At 41.7% G+C, this 18,786-nt stretch overlaps 4 non-coding genes and 1 pseudogene across 4 annotated transcripts; 3 read left to right on the forward strand and 2 right to left on the reverse strand.

Moving 5' to 3' along the window:
• Window positions 1–4,628: 4,628 nt before the first annotated feature.
• Window positions 4,629–4,699, reverse strand: trnag-gcc (transfer RNA glycine (anticodon GCC)). The gene has a single exon. It is a non-coding gene; the product is annotated as a tRNA-Gly (tRNA).
• Window positions 4,700–5,146: 447 nt separating this feature from the next.
• LOC117444196 (U5 spliceosomal RNA) lies at window positions 5,147–5,263 on the forward strand. Its single transcript, XR_004551751.1, has one exon. It is a non-coding gene; the product is annotated as a U5 spliceosomal RNA (small nuclear RNA).
• A 161-nt stretch (window positions 5,264–5,424) lies between these two features.
• LOC117444200 (U2 spliceosomal RNA) lies at window positions 5,425–5,615 on the forward strand. The gene has a single exon (XR_004551754.1). It is a non-coding gene; the product is annotated as a U2 spliceosomal RNA (small nuclear RNA).
• Window positions 5,616–6,565: 950 nt separating this feature from the next.
• LOC117444193 (U1 spliceosomal RNA) lies at window positions 6,566–6,700 on the reverse strand (annotated as a pseudogene).
• A 2,427-nt stretch (window positions 6,701–9,127) lies between these two features.
• LOC117444194 (U5 spliceosomal RNA) lies at window positions 9,128–9,242 on the forward strand. The gene has a single exon (XR_004551749.1). It is a non-coding gene; the product is annotated as a U5 spliceosomal RNA (small nuclear RNA).
• Window positions 9,243–18,786: the final 9,544 nt, after the last annotated feature.

Here is an 18,786-nt window from a genome sequence, read left to right on the forward strand (position 1 = left end):
CCACTGCCACGGCAACGGTCGGTAAGACCGACCCCAGCCCCCACACCTTTGCCCTCCCCCTCTCCATCCGCAGCAACCTGGGCGATTGCTGGCCCCTCCACAAGGCCCATCGTGCCGGCTGGACGTCCCATACTGCCTGCTACCAGTACCATCTCCAGACCACCCGTGCCCTCCCTTTTCCCTGGCCCCATCCTGCCGCCTGCCAGTCAGCCTACCCCAGCCGTTGCTGGCCCCTCCTCAATGCCTGCCACACAGGCTGGTCTGGGTGCGTCCGTCCCCCCGACGATGACAATGCCTACCGAGTGCAGTCCTGCATCCTGGGCGAGGTCGACGCTATACAAGCGCAAGGCGACAGACGAGCCCTCGGGAGTAGGAGCCAAAGTGTCCCGGGTTCAAAAGCTGCCGTCGTGCACGTGCTGTGGCCAACCCACCCAGGGGCATAACAAGTACAGGCGCAAGGTCTTCTGCCCTGTGAAGATGATGTCGTCTTCAAAGGGGCTGGAGAACACAGTCTACAACAGTTACAACCATTTTACAGCTGTTGTTGACGCTTTGGAGCAATGACCTGTTGCTATGTAAATATTGTAAATAGTCATTTAAATGTTTTTAAACTTGCTGTGTTATAATTTTTATTTTTCATGTTGAGTTTTATATTTATTATGTATATTGTAAATACTTTTCATTTATATATACTTCATTAATGTAAATACTTGTATGTACATTACATGTTACTTGTTAGACGCTTTTATCCAAAGCGACTTACATACTCAATACTGTGGGCAATACCCACAGGAGCAATTTGGGCTGAAGTTTATCTTTCATGTCGACTTTTATATTTCATGTATATTGTAAATAGTTTTCATTCATATGAACGTCATTAATGTAAAAAGTGTAAATACTTTTATGTACATTACATGTTACTTGTTAGACGCTTTTATCCAAAGCGACTTACATACTCAATTAGTGCTGCGTACCGGTACGCCGAACCGGTACTGGACTTGTAAAAAGTTTCGGTTCAAGTCCGGTTAAAACCGGAACGTCAGGAACCGGTACTTGGACTCGCAAAAAAACTAGCACTTACGTATATTCTGGTGTCTGTGGTTATTTAAACATTCCCTGATAAACGTTATTCAGCGTCAATAAATGAGTGCTAATCCCAGTGTGCTCAGTGTACAACATCACATGTCATTTCACCTTCGATTCGCCGTTTGAAAACGTAGCATTTCGCCACATGCTAATGCTAACCGGAAGTGAAGAATTTTCAGAATAAAAGTATTAAGTAAATAGTGTGAACTTCCGGTTTTTTCAGAATAAAACTGATTTAAATTAAATAGTGTATTTAATTCAAAATTACGCCATATCAACATTAATTTTAATTTCTAACAGTATGTATGTACATCACTATGTATGTAGTATGTACTGTATAATGTACACATGTAGAGTTGTAGAAAAGACATGGTGTACAGACAGTACAGTACACTCTGACTGTACAGTCACTACAGTTTAGCCTATACTGTATAGTAGGTGTGTAACAGTGTAATGTGTATAGTCTACTCTACACTCTACCTTTCAGCAACGCTTTAGGGATTTAGGCTCAGTCAGCTCAGGGACTGTTTGGTTACTTTAGTTTGGTAAATGAAATACATGTTTGAACCTTGTAGTAGTTCACTGTAGTTGCTCTCATAAGTCATTTGTAGACTAAGTGGCAAAAACATTTTTTTTTTACATTTGTACTTTGTAGAGAAATGTAGACACAAGTTGGAAGGGAGCACAATAAACCTGACGAGTTTGAATTTGAGTTGATTATGAGTTCATTTTCAATGAATAATTAGCTCACAATAAGTTCACTTTAGTCACACAACTTGACACAAGCCATGGGTTCAGGTCCGGACTTATAAGTCCGGACCTGAACCTGAACCTCTGGACTTGAGTCCGGACCTGAACCTGAATGTGAGTCCAGGTACGCAGCACTATACTCAATACTGTGGGGTGAAGTGTCTTGCCCAGGGACACAATGACATGCTGACGGCAGTGGGGTTTGAACCTGTGCTCCCCTGATCCCAACACCAACGCACTGCGCCACAGCCTCCCTGTACATAATGGTACATCTATATTTGTATCCACTTGAGCTTTTTTACCTGTGTTTACCTTAGTGTATGTTGTTGCTGTTGCCATCCTTTATACTGAATCAATGAACGTGAATGGTTGCTCAGAAAAAGTCCTAAAGAATCCAACTGGGTTCAATAGCTGGATCATTCCTCTTCTTCTTCTGCAGTGGAGTGAGATCTCGTCGTTGTTGTTGTTGTTGTTGTTGTTGTTGTTGACTTGTATAACAACAAATGTTAGTTTACAAGATGTCATTGATAGCCTAACATTTGTTTCATACCTGCTGATGACAAATAAATCCTGGGATCTACTAAAGTCAATGTGTTTCATGCATCTGATTTGTATTCACTTGAACTTTTTAACCTGTGTTTACCTTAGTTTATGCTGTTGCCATCATTTATACTGAATCAATTAAATATGTTGCCAGAAAGGTCAAACTTTAGGAATACAGAGCAATACTTATCATGCCATGACCATAGCCGTGGACGCAGTGCTAACTAGAATATAATATTGGTGACAAAAAACACACAGGGCCATCAGTGCAATTGTTACATTCTAATTTATGATATCATAGAGAAATGTATTATATGTAAATAAATAATTGTGTTTATAATTGTACATCATGTAACTGTAGCACTATGGTGTTTTCAATTGAATGCACTTTATACAAAAAAGTGGTCAGTGCTACAGTAACAATATGAATTATTAAATGCAATAATGGGGATTTGTTCATCTAAATATAGGGACAAAGGTAGAGTGCCACATTACTTGCACAGTAGGCTACACAATGTTCAGATGACTTTGCCCAAAAGCAAATACTTAAGTTGCTTGAGTCAGACTCAGAAATGTTAAACCACTTTAATCAGACTCAAGTCATAAGGAAATCCATAAAGATATCTCACTGAAGAAAAGACACATTTCAATGAAATAAGCTTTATTTCAATGGAAACAATAAGTACATTAATGAATAAATATCATGAATTATGTGTACAAATATACATATAACACAAAATAAGTCTGTGCCTTTAGAAAGATGGAAGTGACATGTAAATAAATGTCATTAGGAGAAGAAACAATTCTCACATCTGATTGAAAACTACAGTAATGGGAATAAACAGTAATGGGAATAAATCACAACAATGATATACTTGAATAATAATACAATTAATGACAGAAAACAGTAATGCTATCAATTAAATGCAAGGTGCTCTGTTATTAATACATTTGGTAAAAATAGACCACACGAGGGAGCCAATATCCTCATTGGCATTCTGTCAATATGTAAATGATCTCAAAGTGTCCCCTCCCATCAAATTTCATTTTTCTTTTCCTAAAGATTCGGTCCAATGGCGTCCCTCGCAATTGCACTCCAGTAAGGCCGATCGCCATTCGCAGCGGTCAGCATAGCCGGGGTGCAATGGCCGAGCCTCGCCCCGGGTGAACCACCTTGGTGATCATGGTTTCTCCCCTGCCAGGTAAGTATGAGTGGGACGGGTCAGAGGCAGGGCAGTCTTGCAATGACAAAGGACACGGCGTGGCGGTTCCTGCCTCTGAGCCAGCCAAAGCAGCCCATCAACCACATTTAACCCTTAAAGACAGATAAGGCTTGAAATAGACATAGGTTCCAATCGGGGGCACAAAGTGCAGCACAGCAGCAGGGGTATTTTTTGGACCCAAATATCCAAGAAGCCAAAGGCGAGAGCCACGAACCATGCTAGCGCAGCTTCTGTCTGCAGTTTTCGGCCCATTTAAACCCAGTGTTTTGCTCCCTTTGAGCTCTATGTGTTCTGCTACCATAATACAAAGTTGACCTTGCTCAGAGACCTGGGAATACCCCCCAGATGCAGGGCAAAATTGTGTTATTTCGATAGCACATATAATACGCAAATTTGTGAAGCGTTCCTCATTGTCAATTTGTAATGATTTTTCCAACATAAATCCCGATTCCTATCAAGCAGAGGTGGAAGAGTGTACTCAGAACTTCCAGTTAAGTAAAAGTGAGGTTGCTTCTCTTGTTTTATACAGTATTTTGTGTTTTTGTCCAATCGGGGCCACAAACTGCAGCACAGCAGCAGGGGTCTTTTTTGGACTCAATGCCTATAGTCACCCAATAGTAAAACTCTCTAATTGTGTGCTAGTACAGATTCCAAACGACAGTGAAGCTATGTTGCATTTGCGGAGAATGGGAACCTAGTTTTCCTCTTGGCTTACAAAGATTCTACCACTCATCTGCCCACATTCACAAGACATCGTAACTACCACTACGCTGGCGAGGTCAACAAGGTGGATTGTTCAACAGATATGCTATATGCTCCAAGTCATTTAAGAAGGGATACAGTCCACCGGTCATCCCTTACAGTGATTTGATGTCGAGCATCTCACTGAGTTCTCAAATCAATGGGAGTCGGCACGGAGAACTTCCCTCTTTACTTGTACACTACAAAGACCCGTGTGTTTGCTGTAGCAGAGTCCAAGTGGTGTAGGCATCATACTTTATTTTCAGACAACAAAGAACTGTCTATTGCATTGGCCGGGAATCGGACCCGGGTCTCCCACGCGGCAGGTGAGAATTCTACCACTGAACCACCAATGCTGAATTATAAAGCCAAGCCACCATACGGCAGTTGAGGCGAAAAGTTCAGCCAACAAACACTGTTTTTCAAGCAACCACGCTTCTATATTTCATTATAAGATCTATATCCGTAAAGACATTCTAGTGTTCCTCCCTTAAATGGATTTGATGTTTAGCATCAAACTAGTGTTTTCTAATGCCGCGGAGTCAGCACATATAACATGCCACACAACTCCAGCGTATTACTAAAGAGATAGGTTCCAATCGGGGGCACAAAGTGCAGCACAGCAGCAGGGGTCTTTTTTGGACTCAATGCCAAAGAAGCCACAGGTGAGAGCCACGAACCATGCTAGCGCAGCTGGGGGAAAGGGTGTGGCCTGGGATGTGGAAAAGCCAAGTGAGGGTCACCGCGAGGGCTTGGACTGGGACAACTATGGCGGTGTCTGTTCTTGAGGATGGCCTCCACAATTACTCTGGTTTCTCTTCAAAGCGTATAAGTCGTTCGCCTTTTACTAAAGACTTCTGTGGAGAGGAACACCTACGAGTTCAACCTAGTTTTGGTAGGCTTGGCCATTTGGCTGAGCCATTTGGCTGAGCATTCTGAGTTTGTGAAAGACAAGAGCAGTCATTAGCACCTGGGCGATCCAAGCTACCCAGCGCCTCTGTTACGCCAGGTCAAAAGAGCAGCACCAAGACCTGCGGCGACTGCGCAACGAGTCCGTCTCCCGCAGCAAACGTGTAGAGTCATTGCTTCTCGGCCTTTTGGCTAAGATCAAGTGTAGTATCTGTTCTTATCAGTTTAATATCTGATACGTCCCCAAAACGGGGACGATATATTAAATGGATTTTTAGCACTGGGAGCTGAAAGAGGGGCTTTCCCCGTTCACTCCACGCATCGACCCGGTATTGCAGCGCCTCCGGGAACGGTGCACCCATCTCCTGCCTTGTGGAAAAACAAACAAAGACGCATCTCGAAACCAAAACAGATGGTTTCAATTGAGGGCAGAAACTGCAGCACATCAGCAGCGGATCTTTTTTGGACTCAATGCCAAAGACGCTAACCCCCTAAACGCACCAGGAGCGTCTGCGCTGCGTTACGGCTGCGCCGCGGCGTTCGCAAAGATCGCGGCCACTCTAGTCAATGGGTGCTGTTCCACCAGACGTGCCACGCCGCGCCGCGGCTCGGCGCGTCCCAGAAGCTCCTCGCCGCAAGGAATTTCTAATTTCGTTCTCCTCCGGTTTACAGGCACTGTCAATTATATATATATATACAATAATTATGATGATGAATGCATATTTTTTTACCACTAAAATACAGAAACACATCTTTGATTCATGTCGTTTATAACTGGAATATTACAATTATTATTAACTGTGTCTGTAGTCTACAACACAACAAAATAGGAAATAACAACAATAAACCCGATTTAAACAGACACAAACATAAACCATTTAACTACGTAGCCTACTTACTTGTAGAAGTACAAAATGTCCAGGAAATATTCCAAAATCAACAACAACTGCGAGGCTGCACACACGACGCTCCGCTTCCGCAACGTTTTGAAACGCGCCTGGTGTGTTAGGTCGCAGGAGGAGGTCGCAGGAGGAGGTCGCAGCGTGGCGCAGCCGTAGCGCAGCCGTAGCGCAGCGTGGCGCAGACGCTCCTGGTGCGTTTAGGGGGTAAAGGTGACAAATTGAACTTCCTTGGCTCTGGAGTGTGGCACGCAGAGTGAGGCTCACTGCAAGGGACAGAGATATTTTGAGCCCAAAGGAAGGACACGCTCTGGGGAGGACATTGGCTCCAGAAAGTCTCTCCTGGAGCAAAGAAGCCGCCACACATGCAAGCTGTACCCAGGTTGTCTTTGACCTTTTCTTCAACACTATAATCAGGGGAGAGCGCGAACGCAGTCCCCCACTACCACAAATTATGCAGTCGAGATTCCCACATTTGGGGAATTCGCAGCGGTCAGCATAGCCGGGGTGCAATGGCCGAACCTCGCCCTGGGTGAACCAATTCAATTTTTCAATTTGTAGACGCTTTATTGGTATTAAGGCACATAATTTACAAAGGACAAACTTGCAGGTACATTTTCCTGTTTTAAAAAAAAACACAATTATACTCCTATTACAACAAAATATATGTTTTCTTCTTTTTTCCAACAACAATTAATTTAAAAAGCATTCAAATATGTTGTCTTTTTCAACAACAGTTCAGTTAAAAGTGCATCAATATCTGCAGGTATTTTTCTTTTTCTTTCCCAACAACAATTCAGTTAAAGTGCATCAATATCTTTAGTTCTTGTCCCAACAACAATTCATTTTAAAGTGCATCAAAATCTTCTGTTTTCCCAACAACAAATCATTTAAAGTGCATCCATCAGTTCATCAATTTTCCACCTGATTTTAATTTCGGCCACCTTAAACTTCACTCTGTCCCTGAGAATGTAGTCATGGACCTTTGTGAGGCTAAACCTTTACCACTGACTGTGTGGACATTTGGCATTTCTTAAAGGCGGTTAATTTTATACAGAAAGTTCGGCATGGTTTTCAAAGTGTCACCATTGGGGCGTCTTCTTTGATCTCTTTTTCTTGGACTTCATAGCCCTTTCTTTTTTCAGATATATATCCTTTATAGATGTAGCCGAAGGGATGGCAACTACATCCTCAGGCTCAAGTAAGGGATTTGAGGTTGGGGAGGGGGAGTCCCCATAGGAGGGGGAGGGTTCACCTGACTGTGATGACTCCTGGGGGCGTTTCCGTGATGGCGAATCCCCTGCGTCTTTTCTCTGGTTGATGGTGATAGGTAGGACAAAAGGGACACTTGCCTGTGCTTTTTCAGGGGGGTCCTCCATGAGTACTTTCTTCCCCTGGGGTTGGGGAGTGGTGAGCTTTGCCATTATGGAATCTAGTGTATTCTCTGCGTCTTGAAGGGTCTCAGGGTTCCTCCCGTTTCTGGTACCTGGGTCGTGGTTGGGCAGTAGATCTGCCTTCTGGACTGTAGCGTCGGCCATAGGGAGGGGGATGTAGGTCGTGCCTATGATGTCCTCCACTGTGTCGGCGCTCCAGTCGATGAGCGATTCACCTCCTGATGTCTCCTTCTCTTGGTCCTGAATGGGCTCTTGTATTGGCTGCCGAGACACATTATTTGTTGGTTCTTGGTTGGTTTCTGAGCGGTAAGCCTGACTGATTTCTGGTTCCTCATTTGCGTGTTCCTCCTCTCTGGCTTCAGGGGTTTCAAAAAGTGAAAGTTTCACCCGGTTGGAGTAAGCATGCGGGCAGTCTTTGAAGCGGTGGTTTTCGGAGGAGCAGAGGTTGCACTTGACAGGGGTTGGGCAATGTGCTGATGAGTGGTCTGTTGCTTTGCAGATCCTGCAGATATTCCGGCTACAGTCTGCTGCAATGTGGTCTAGACTGCCACACTTCCTGCATTCGTTTGGCTGCCCATGGTAGAAGACAGAACCCCTGAAGGCTCCCAACTGTATGGTGTTGGGAATGTGTCTCAGCACCCCATCCTGTCGTTGGAGACGGACCTGGAAACGTCTCGACCCGGTTTTTATTCCATCAATGTCCATCACCTCTATTGCATTTTGTTCTTCACAGTATCTTGTCATCCAAGTCCAGACATCCTGGTTCCTGACTTTTTCTGAAAATATCATCACATAAACAGTTTTCAGGTCCCTTTCGGCAAGTGGTGTCATGCTGATCTTATCAAAGCCTGACGCTGACGTTTTCTTCTTTTCGAATCTCTCCAGGCAGTTTTGGAAGTGTTGGCTGGTTGTAAAGATGACCTAAAATATATTTTTCCCCGGGTGAGCAAAGATGTATTCCAGATGGTCTGATGAAAAATCAAGCTCTTTCTGCAGGATGTGTTGGCTGAACTGCAAGCGGTCCATCTGTAGATCTTTCAGAAGGTTAAAACGAACAGCGTTCCGGCGATTGGTCTGGTTTGACGCCATGGTGAACCCACTGGTCTTGGGTTACCACGGATACTTTATTGCGCCGCTTACACCGCACGACAGCAACAAAGCCAAAGGAGAACCACCACCTTGGTGATCATGGTATCTCCCCTGCCAGGTAAGTATGAGTTGAACGGGTCAGAGACAAGACAGTCTTGCAATGACAAAGGACACGGCGTGGCGGTTCCTGCCTCTGAGCCGGCCAAAGCAGCCCATCAACAACATTTAACCCTAAGCCTTAAAGACAGATAAAGCTTGAAATAGACATAGTTTCCAATCGGGGGCACAAAGTGCAGCACAGCAGCAGGGGTCTTTTTTGGACTCAATGCCAAAGAAGCCACAGGTGAGAGCCACGAACCATGCTAGCGCAGCTGGGGGAAAGGGTGTGGCCTGGGATGTGGAAAAGCCAAGTGAGGGTCACCGCAAGGGCCACCGCGAGGGCTTGGACTGGGACAACTATGGTGGTGTCTGTTCTCGAGGACGGCCTCCACAATTACTCTGGTTTCTCTTCAAAGCGTATAAGTCTTTCGCCTTTTACTAAAGACTTCCGTGGAGAGGAACACCTACGAGTTCAACCTAGTTTTGGTAGTTTGTGAAAGACAAGAGCAGTCATTAGCACCTGGGCGTAGTGATGGCAAAATGAAGCTTTGAATGAAGCATCGAACCACTTGGACAATTGTGTCGGAAATAGGTTCATTTCTCAAAGCTTCAGTTACAGCGACCTCTCCTGGCGAAGTGCAAGGCTGCAGTGGGTTTAACGTATCTTTGCCTTGAAAAATATTCGATGCACACACACACTAAGACTGAATATCATGTTCTATTTGCAATTGCAGATTGATAATTGTGTGTATTGGGTTATTGAGAAGAGACTAGAGAGTGCTGGACATTTTTTTGGGAGGAGAGGGCCTTTTCTTATTAGTGAGGCATCTGCTCTGGGAGTGCAGCGCTGCCGTAGACCAGTGGGCAAAAGCCGGCTCCTTAAAATTCCCGTGCTTGCCGGCAAGGGAGGACCTCACAGCACAGCTCATACTATATGGGGTGAGCCAGAAACAGGACTGTTCTAGGGACTTTTCCAAGCAGTGGCTCACCCTAGCTGCCATTAAAGATGCCATATGGACCTCCAGAAACTTGCTGGTAAGAAGGCACAAATGCAGATCCCCCCTGTGGCTGTGATCCAGATGGCTGCGGCAACAATAAAATCAGCGACGCGGCACGCCCAGGACACAGCCACAAAGAAAAATCGCCTCTGTGCTCATTCGGATGAAGGAGACGGAGCCACACGGGAAAGGTCAAAGCAGCGCAGGACTGACTCTTCGGGGGGTCTCCTCTGAGCCCCGTGACAAAGATCCGAGAGAAACAACCTGTTAAATGGGAGTGGGATGAGTTAATCTTGATAGGGACTCACTGCCCTCCTGGACAACAATTTACCCAATGTACCCCCTTTTAAAAAAAAAAGAAGAAGATTTTAAATGAAAACTGTTTGCATATAAAATGTTTTAATGAAATGCGATGTTTTTTTTATGAAAATGAGTCTGATCTTAAAGTGTACATGTATTTATTATATGAAAACTCAAAATACACTTATGTGACAAAAGAAATGATTTAAATATGAAAAGTACATGAATTAAGTGACAATAAAATGTTTCCCAAAATAAAAAGAAAAAAGAAAAAAAATCTGTTCTTATCAGTTTAATATCTGATACGTCCCCTATACACGGACGGTAAAGCACCGCAAATCCACCCCCCTTTAAGATACCAGGGGCATGAGGTTCTCTAGGGTATGAACATCTGGGTTTAGTCCGTGGGGGAGTGCTTAAGTCCGGGGGCCCGGGGTCTCATGGTGTGCGATGTTATGGAAGTGCGCATGTTAGGGAGAGATGCTGGAGCTGCTTAGTCCGTCGTTTGGGGCTCTGTGAGGGGCTACAAATGGGTGATTTACCCGGCCTATTTCATGATTTTCGAAATTCTCGAAAAAACGGCAAAGTACCAATGGAGGAGGGGCTCAAAAAAGCGCAAGACTTCGGCGCTTCGGGCGGAAGCCCCGGACACTTTTTTATTACCCTGTTGCACTTTACAACGGAGAGGGGAATCGAGACCTCCATTCCTCCGTAAAAAGAATTCATTCATCTTTTCCAAGCTACCATCTGCACGAAATCGGAAACCCGGTTTTTGAGAGCACTTAGAAAAAAAACGGCTGTTTCACATCATGGAGGAATGTGTCCGCTACATGAGTGCTTTGGCTCGGATACAATTGTTGCCTGGAGGACCCCAATCATGGTTCTTATCAAACTTTAAGTTTTTGAACTGGTCTCTGGAGGAATTTAAGGGGAGTTGTCAGGGAATTATGAGACACTATTTTGGGATACAATTTCTCCATGTTCACCCCTTTTCTCTGGTTCTCCCAAAATATAACAGAGTATTTTCCTGATTTCTCACTGATCGAATGAAAAACGTGACCCGCCATCGGAGGGCCTCCGCCTGCCCGGCCTCGTTTCCGGTGCTCTGGCGGTCGGTTCCTCCGAAATGCGGGTTCGACTCAGATGGCCCAGAAGGGTGTGCTGCGTGGGGGAATTGACGGAAGCGCACCACCAGGAGTGGAGCCTGCGGCTTAATTTGACTCAATACGGGCAACCTCACCCAGCCCGGAAACGGAAAGGATTGACAGACCATTTTCTAGCTGACACTGCTTCTAATAATACTTTATGATGTGCTGACAGCCAGTCCACCACACAATAAACAAAAACGGCTGTCTGATACCCTGGATGAAAGTACCCTCTCTAAGTGCACTATGTCTCGGATATATCTGATGCCTGGAGACCCCCCCAGCCTGGTTCTTAACTTTAAGTCCAAACTGGTCTCTGGAGGAATGCAAGGGGAGTCGAAAGGGGACTCTTCTTGCTGTTTGTCTTGTCAAAATTGAGGGGTGTGTTTGAGGGGAGGGCCCTGGCTGTTTCTTTCAGTAACTTTTTGAGAGAATTAATTATAAATCTGTCAAATGTTCATAACGGCCTTGTTTCACTGAAATAGCCTCAAAATCAAAAACTGCCATTAAGAGTCAGATTTTTAACGAAATCTACTGACACAAAGTACTTCATTATCTACTTTTCAGCTTTTAAACACAAAAGTGTATCTTTCAGTAACTTTTTGAGAGAATTAACCATAAATCTGTGAAATGTTGAAAACGGGATTGTTTCACTGAAATAGCGTCAAAATCACAAACTGCCATTAAGAGTCAGATAGATTCTTAACGAAATATACTGACACAAAGTACTTCATTTTCTAGTTTTCATCTTTTATACTCAAAAATGTATCTTTCAGTAATTTTCTGAGAGAATTAAGCATAAATCTGTCAAATGTTCAAAACAGCCTTGTTTCACTGAAATAGCCTCAAAATCAGAAACTGCCATTAAGAGTCAGATGCTTCAAGAAATCAACTAAAACAAAGTACTTCATTATCTACTTTTCAGCTTTTATACACAAAAGTGTATCTCTCAGTAACTTTCTGAGAGAATTAAGCATAAATCTGTGAAATGTTGAAAACAGCCTTGTTTCACTGAAATAGCCTCAAAATGACAAACTGCCATTAAGAGTTCGATTCTTCTCACAAGTATTTGTATTGGGCCATCAATCTTAAAACATACAAACTGTTGACATAAGGCAGTGGTTCTCAAACTTTTTCTGTCATTCCCCACTTTGAACAGGTGGGCCTTTTCAAGCCTCACCTGTTCCTCATCGCTCCAATAAAATGGTAGGCCAAGCTTAAAATGGTCAAATGTATCGTCTATAACGGGGTCGCCAACTTTTTTTAGGATGAGGGTTACTTTCAAAAAATAAAACAAGTCGTGAGCTACTTTTACTCCTCTTTTTTGTTTTTTTGCTGTGTATATATTTAGCACATTTTAACATTATTATATGCTACCTTTAACCTTTGAGTGCTGTTTGGGTCTGTGGGACCCGTTTTCAGTGTTTACTAAAATAAAATGTATGCAATTTAATTATTTTAACCTGCTTTATTTGGTGGTGGACGTCACGTCCTCGAGGGTCCGGGGGCATGCACCCCCAGGAAGATTTTTTTTAAATGTTGAAGTTGAATGCATCAATCTGGTGCACTTTGAGCTAGGGCTGCTCAATTAAATCGTATTTTAATCGCAATTACGATTTTGGCTTGCAACTATTATGAAAACAACATAATCGAAATAAAACGATTTAATTTATTTTTTAAATAGGTTTTTCAGTTGAATTATACTTAAAGTTCAGGGTAATCAACTGTTAAAAACATACTTTTCAAAATATTTTCTTCAATAAATTGATGTTTTTCAAAGTAAATGGTTAATCGTTTTTAATAATCGTGATATCAATTATTGACCCAAATAATCGAGATTATGATTTTTGCCATAATCGAGCAGCCCTACTTTGAGCCCAACATGAATTTATGGATACAGCTCTCAACACTCAGATGAAAGGGAGCTGTATACTTTTCAATAATCCAAACATCTTTAGAATATGATCACAACAAATCATTTAAACTTGTTTATTCTTATCTTATGTTACCTAGTTAGCATTATTTCTTTTTATTTATGCATATTTGACTAATCACTCCCCTTTTAAACGTTTTACTGTCCTATAGTACACATTGGAATGATTTCTTACTTTATTTTGTACAACTTTATTAAATAGATAAAGGTGTGCTCTCTCTCTTGCTCTCTCGCTCTCTCGCTCCACATTGCTTTTCTTCCCGACTGCAACGCTGTTGTGTGTGTCTGTGAGAGCGTTTCACACGTGTGTATGAGAGATTTTTACCAGTGGCGAGCCTGTCTCTGAGGGCCTAAGATATTCTACAAAATAATATTTAAAAACAAATTATATTTTTCTTTATATATTTCTTTTAAATATGTTTTTAGTAATATTTGTCAATAGTTTTACCAAAAATAACTTGATTAAATTGTATTTAAAATAACATTTCCAAAGAAATAGATCCTTTGAATCTGCCTATTCAGTTTCTGTTTGAATGTGAAGGGTTAAATGAAAGAAGCTCCTCTCTGCGAGTCTGTGAAGACAGGAGCTGATTGGACGTCCAGCTATGAATTCACAGAGGGCCAGCTCAGAGCTATTTAATAGAAGAGTTACGACATCTCCGTTCACTCCAATGGACCACTTTTTTACAGCAATGGCGGATCGTGGAGCCTCTCAATCGTTCCCCGGAAGTTAGCGCCAAGGCTGGCAGAGCTGTGGAGTTGCAGCATAATACACCGTTCGTGACGGACTTTTAAAGGTAAGAAGAAGTTTAAAGATTTATATTGCGGATATTATCAGTACATCTGATTCAAATGAACATGTGTATTAAAGGATGTCAGTGGATTATCCCTAAATTAGTAGATTTAGGGAACGTTTACAGATAACAGATTAAGCTAGCATACCGAAGCAAGTTAGCAACACACGTTGAACAGCCTTGTAATGGTAAATTCCGTTCTCTTAATGTCATTTCGTCCAACATGTTGAATTAGAGAAGAGGGGCTTCTAAACGGGATTGGATGCGGGGGTGGAGGGAGTTAAATATTAGATAAATATAACTTTGGTGCGTGTAAGAGTGAGTGTTTTTAGCAGAGCCATATTGTGTCCTTGTGATTCTGTTGATTATTACCTGTCTGTATAATGTTGCAGCTCAGCTGATTTTGGATTGATGGCAAAGGGAGAGGCACTTAAGTGAGAGTGAAAACACAAGGTACGTTTAATACTACTGTTTTATATAAGTAAACACCTTATCTCCCCAAGGCATTTCCCATCCAATAGGTGTGCTGTGTGTGTATAACCCTTTCTCCTGTCTGTTACTCCCTCTTTCAGCACAAGAACCAGAGGGGGATTCAATGGAGCCTGAATACCTGCACTGAGACCCTCACCCTGCACCCTGAGTCTCAACTCTGTGATTTTCAAGCCTTTCCCTATTTGTTTGTATTAAAGAAAACATTAAGCTTTCCCAATGGTGTGGTTTTCGTTTTATGAAAAAGTTACATCACATATTATGTTGCTGTTGGTCGTGAAATTGCTCCTGCTGACTTGAGCCAGCCATTTTTTCCTCCGCTCTGTGTCAGTGGGGAAGCCGTACATTCGTACTCCTTTCTCTGAGCGATTTGAGCATCCCCAGGCAGCACATCAAACCATGGTGGCTACTCGGAGGCAGCACAGCAAACCAGGACAACACGGAGGAAAAGGCACCGACAAACTGCATGATATGCTATTCAATGTTTATTGAATTCCATGTATTTGCAATGGATGTTCCTAAAACAACACATTTAACATCATCATTATCATCATATGCTGCTAGTCCTGCTGCTGCTGCTAGTCCTTTGATAGTCACCTGTCGGTCTCCTGTCCTTTCTGAAAGCCATAAAGATGACATTAGTCATTTAGATAACTTGTGTCCTCAATTACCAGGGGATTACTGAAACTACCATGAATTTAAGAAAATGGTAGAAATGAATCTAATCTGAATTTTAAAGCATTACTTTAGATCCCCTCCCTCTAAATGTATCAATACACATTAGAAAGTGATGCTCCTGACTACCATACAAGTTTAAGAAGATAATATTGGTTTGAAAGAATTCAAAGCTATAAATAAACAGCAACAGGCTCTTTAACAAGGCACTGTTAGTAACTTGTAAACTAGTTGTTCACACTAATCCTAATATTATCACTTAATATTAGCAAATTCGATTTTATTTTTTAAAACATATTGATGTAAATACATACACATATCGATTTGTTGTATAAATATTGCAAATCAAAACCTTTATTCACTAATAATTAACAAAAATCGTAGTTCTATCTCCTGTTATCAATGCATTCACATTGCCCGCCATGAACTTCCGGGGAACGATCCTCGTCTACATGAACCACGTGACGATAACCGTTTTTGGACTTCCGGTGTCGTAACTCTTCTATCTATATGGCGCTGGGCCAGCTATAGTAACTGAACGAGAGTAATGTCAAATGACAGTACAATTGACCAATCATATCTTCCCTCTAAATGGGTGGGCTTTATTATCGCGGACTTTATGACAAGTTCCGCCCGCTGTGAAACGTTTCTTGTTTCCATAGCAACAACAACTGTCAACAGCGTAAACTTGCCTTCAAAATAAAAGCATGCAAAATTACACTTAAGACATACAACTGCAACGAAAGTAACAAACACAATGCAATATCCTTTTCAATTTCAAAGAACACAAATTGGGTTATCTACAGGTGTTGTTTTGTGTGGTAGAGGGTCGCTTTTCATTGATACGTTTTGCACCCCGGGCGGGTCGTTGTGTTGATAATCCACCAGTGTATAAATAATAAATAAATGTGAAAAAAAAATGTAAAAAAAAAATCTGAATTTTTTCTTTTAAATAATTTTTTTTTTTTAGCGACCCACCTATCACATCTCTGCGCCCCACCAGTGGGGCGCGCCCCACACTTTGAGAAACGCTGACATAAGGTCACCCGATTATACTTTTTTTTTTACAACAAACATGGTATGGTAACCATCCCCCCACCCCCCTACAAAACAAAACCGAAAAGAGTCACAATACGATATAAAAGAGGAGCAAAAATAAGTAAATACAAAATACAAGAGGATATCATAAAAGCACAGAAATACAAAGAAACACTGTGTTGCACAATGCACATTGGGCTGCATGACCATTCACACGCCAAAGGAGACAATCACTTATCATTGCATTATAACCGTCCAGTCTCAAAATAGTAGCTACGGCATACATTAATGAGTAATAGAATTATCTAATCCCCTAAAGAAGGAATAGAATTAACAAAAGAGAGAATAGGATCCCAGGTTTTGCTAAATTTATCAGAGCATCCCCTTATACTATACTTAATCTTCTCTAAGTATAAGAAAGACATTAAGTCCTTCAACCACAACTGAGAAGATGGAGGTTTCTGGTCCTTCCACTGCAGTAAAATACGTCTGCGGGCTACAAGTGAGGCAAAATAAATAACATTGCTCTCCTTGTTAGTGAAACTAGAGAATTCCTCAGGGACACCAAAAATAGAAATTGAAGTGCTAGGAACCACCGGCTTATTGAAGGCCTTCGAGAGTGTATCATAAAAAGAGGACCAGAATGAACCCAGCTTTGGACAGGAGAAAAACATGTGTGTGTGGTTGGCCGGAGAGAGAGAGCATCTATCACACATCTCACTTGTGTCAAACAGTTTGCTAAGTCTAACTTTGGTCAGATGTGATCTGTGTAGGACCTTAAACTGTATCAGTGTCAGTCTGGCGCAAGATGAAGTAGAGTTGACTCTGTCTAGGGCCCCCTGCCACCATTCTTCTGAAAAGGTAACCCCAAGCTCCTTCTCCCAGATGTTCCTAGTCGCTAAAGGAGATGATAATGCTGATAAGATTAACTTCCCCATGGCTGAAATGACTCCACGTACTACATGGGTCAATATAATTGTATCAACGAGAGAATTAGGTGGTTGATGAGGAAAATTGGGGAAGTAACAACGAGCAAAGTCTCGGATTTGAAAATATCTAAATAACTGAGAGTTTGGAAGGTCAAATTTAGTCTTGAGAATATCAAAGGAGACAAAAATGTTATCAAAAAAAAGTTGTTTGAAATAAACCAACCCTTTCTCCTTCCACAAAGAGAAAACTGGGTCAAGAGATGAAGGAAGAAAAATATGATTATTACAAATCGGCATTAGCAGGGAAAGGGAAACAATTTTAAAGTGGCGTCTAAATTGCCTCCAAATCTTTACAGTAGATTGTACAATTGGGTTGGATACGCATTTAGCAGGATATGATTTTAGGGGGGCACAAATTAACGACGATAAAGAGATAGAGCCACAAGACCGCGCTTCCATCTGGCACCAGTCTGTAATGGGGGAGTTGTGCCAAGTGTGAATCTTTTGAATATTGGCCGCCCAATAGTATGCCAGAAGGTTAGGTCGAGCAAGAACACCATCTTCTTTAGCCCTTTGTAGGACAGAATATTTTACCCTTGGGGTCTTTCCTGCCCAAATAAAAGATGAAATAGTCTTGTCTAAGTCCTTAAAAAAAGATTTGGGGATGAATAATGGTAAAAATTCGAAAAGGAATGAGAATCTGGGAAGCACATTAATTTTGATTGAATTGATTCTACCTACAATCGACAGAGGGAGAGAGTTCCAGCGCTGTATGTCAGATTTAACCTCCTTCACCAACTTCAAAACGTTATGCTTATGAAGCGAGGGGAGAGTATGCGAAATGTGCATTGTGCAACACAGTATTTTTTATTTACTTATTTTTGCTCCTCTTTTATATCATATTGTGACTCTTTTCGGTTTTGTTTTGTAGGGGGGTGGGGGGGATGGTTACTATGCCATGTTTGTTGTAAAAAAAAATGTAAAATCGGGTGATCTTATGTCAACAGTTTGTATATTTTAAGATTGATGGCCCAATAAAAATACTTGTGAGAAGAATGAACTCTTAATGGCAGTTTGTCATTTTGAGGCTATTTCAGTGAAACAAGGCTGTTTTCAAAATTTCACAGATTTATGCTTAATTCTCTCAGAAAGTTACTGAGAGATACACTTTTGTGTATAAAAGCTGAAAAGTAGATAATGAAGTACTTTGTTTTAGTTGATTTCTTGAAGCATCTGACTCTTAATGGCAGTTTCTGATTTTGAGGCTATTTCAGTGAAACAAGACTGTTTTGAAGATTTGACAGATGTATGCTTAATTCTCTCAGAAAATTACTGAAAGATACATTTTTTAGTTTAAAAGCTGAAAACTAGAAAATGAAGTACTTTGTGTCAGTAGATTTCGTTAAGAATCTGACTTTTAATGGCAGTTTGTGATTTTGAGGCTATTTCAGTGAAACAAGGCTTAATTCTTTCAAAAAGTTAGTGAAAGATACACTTTTGTGGATAAAAGCTGAACTATAGATAATGAAGTACTCTGTTTGAGTAGATTTCGTTAAGAAACTGACTCTTAATGGCAGTTTATGATTTTGAGGCTATTTCAGTGAAACAAGGCTTAATTCTCTCAAAAAGTTAATGAAAGATACACTTTTGTGGATAAAAGCTGAACTATAGATAATAAAGTACTCTGGTTGAGTAGATTTCGTTAAGAAACTGACTCTTAATGGCAGTTTGTGATTTAAGGCTATTTCAGTG

The sequence above is a fragment of the Pseudochaenichthys georgianus genome, unplaced genomic scaffold (genome assembly GCF_902827115.2).
Source record: "Pseudochaenichthys georgianus unplaced genomic scaffold, fPseGeo1.2 scaffold_748_arrow_ctg1, whole genome shotgun sequence".
Lineage (NCBI taxonomy): Eukaryota > Metazoa > Chordata > Actinopteri > Perciformes > Channichthyidae > Pseudochaenichthys > Pseudochaenichthys georgianus.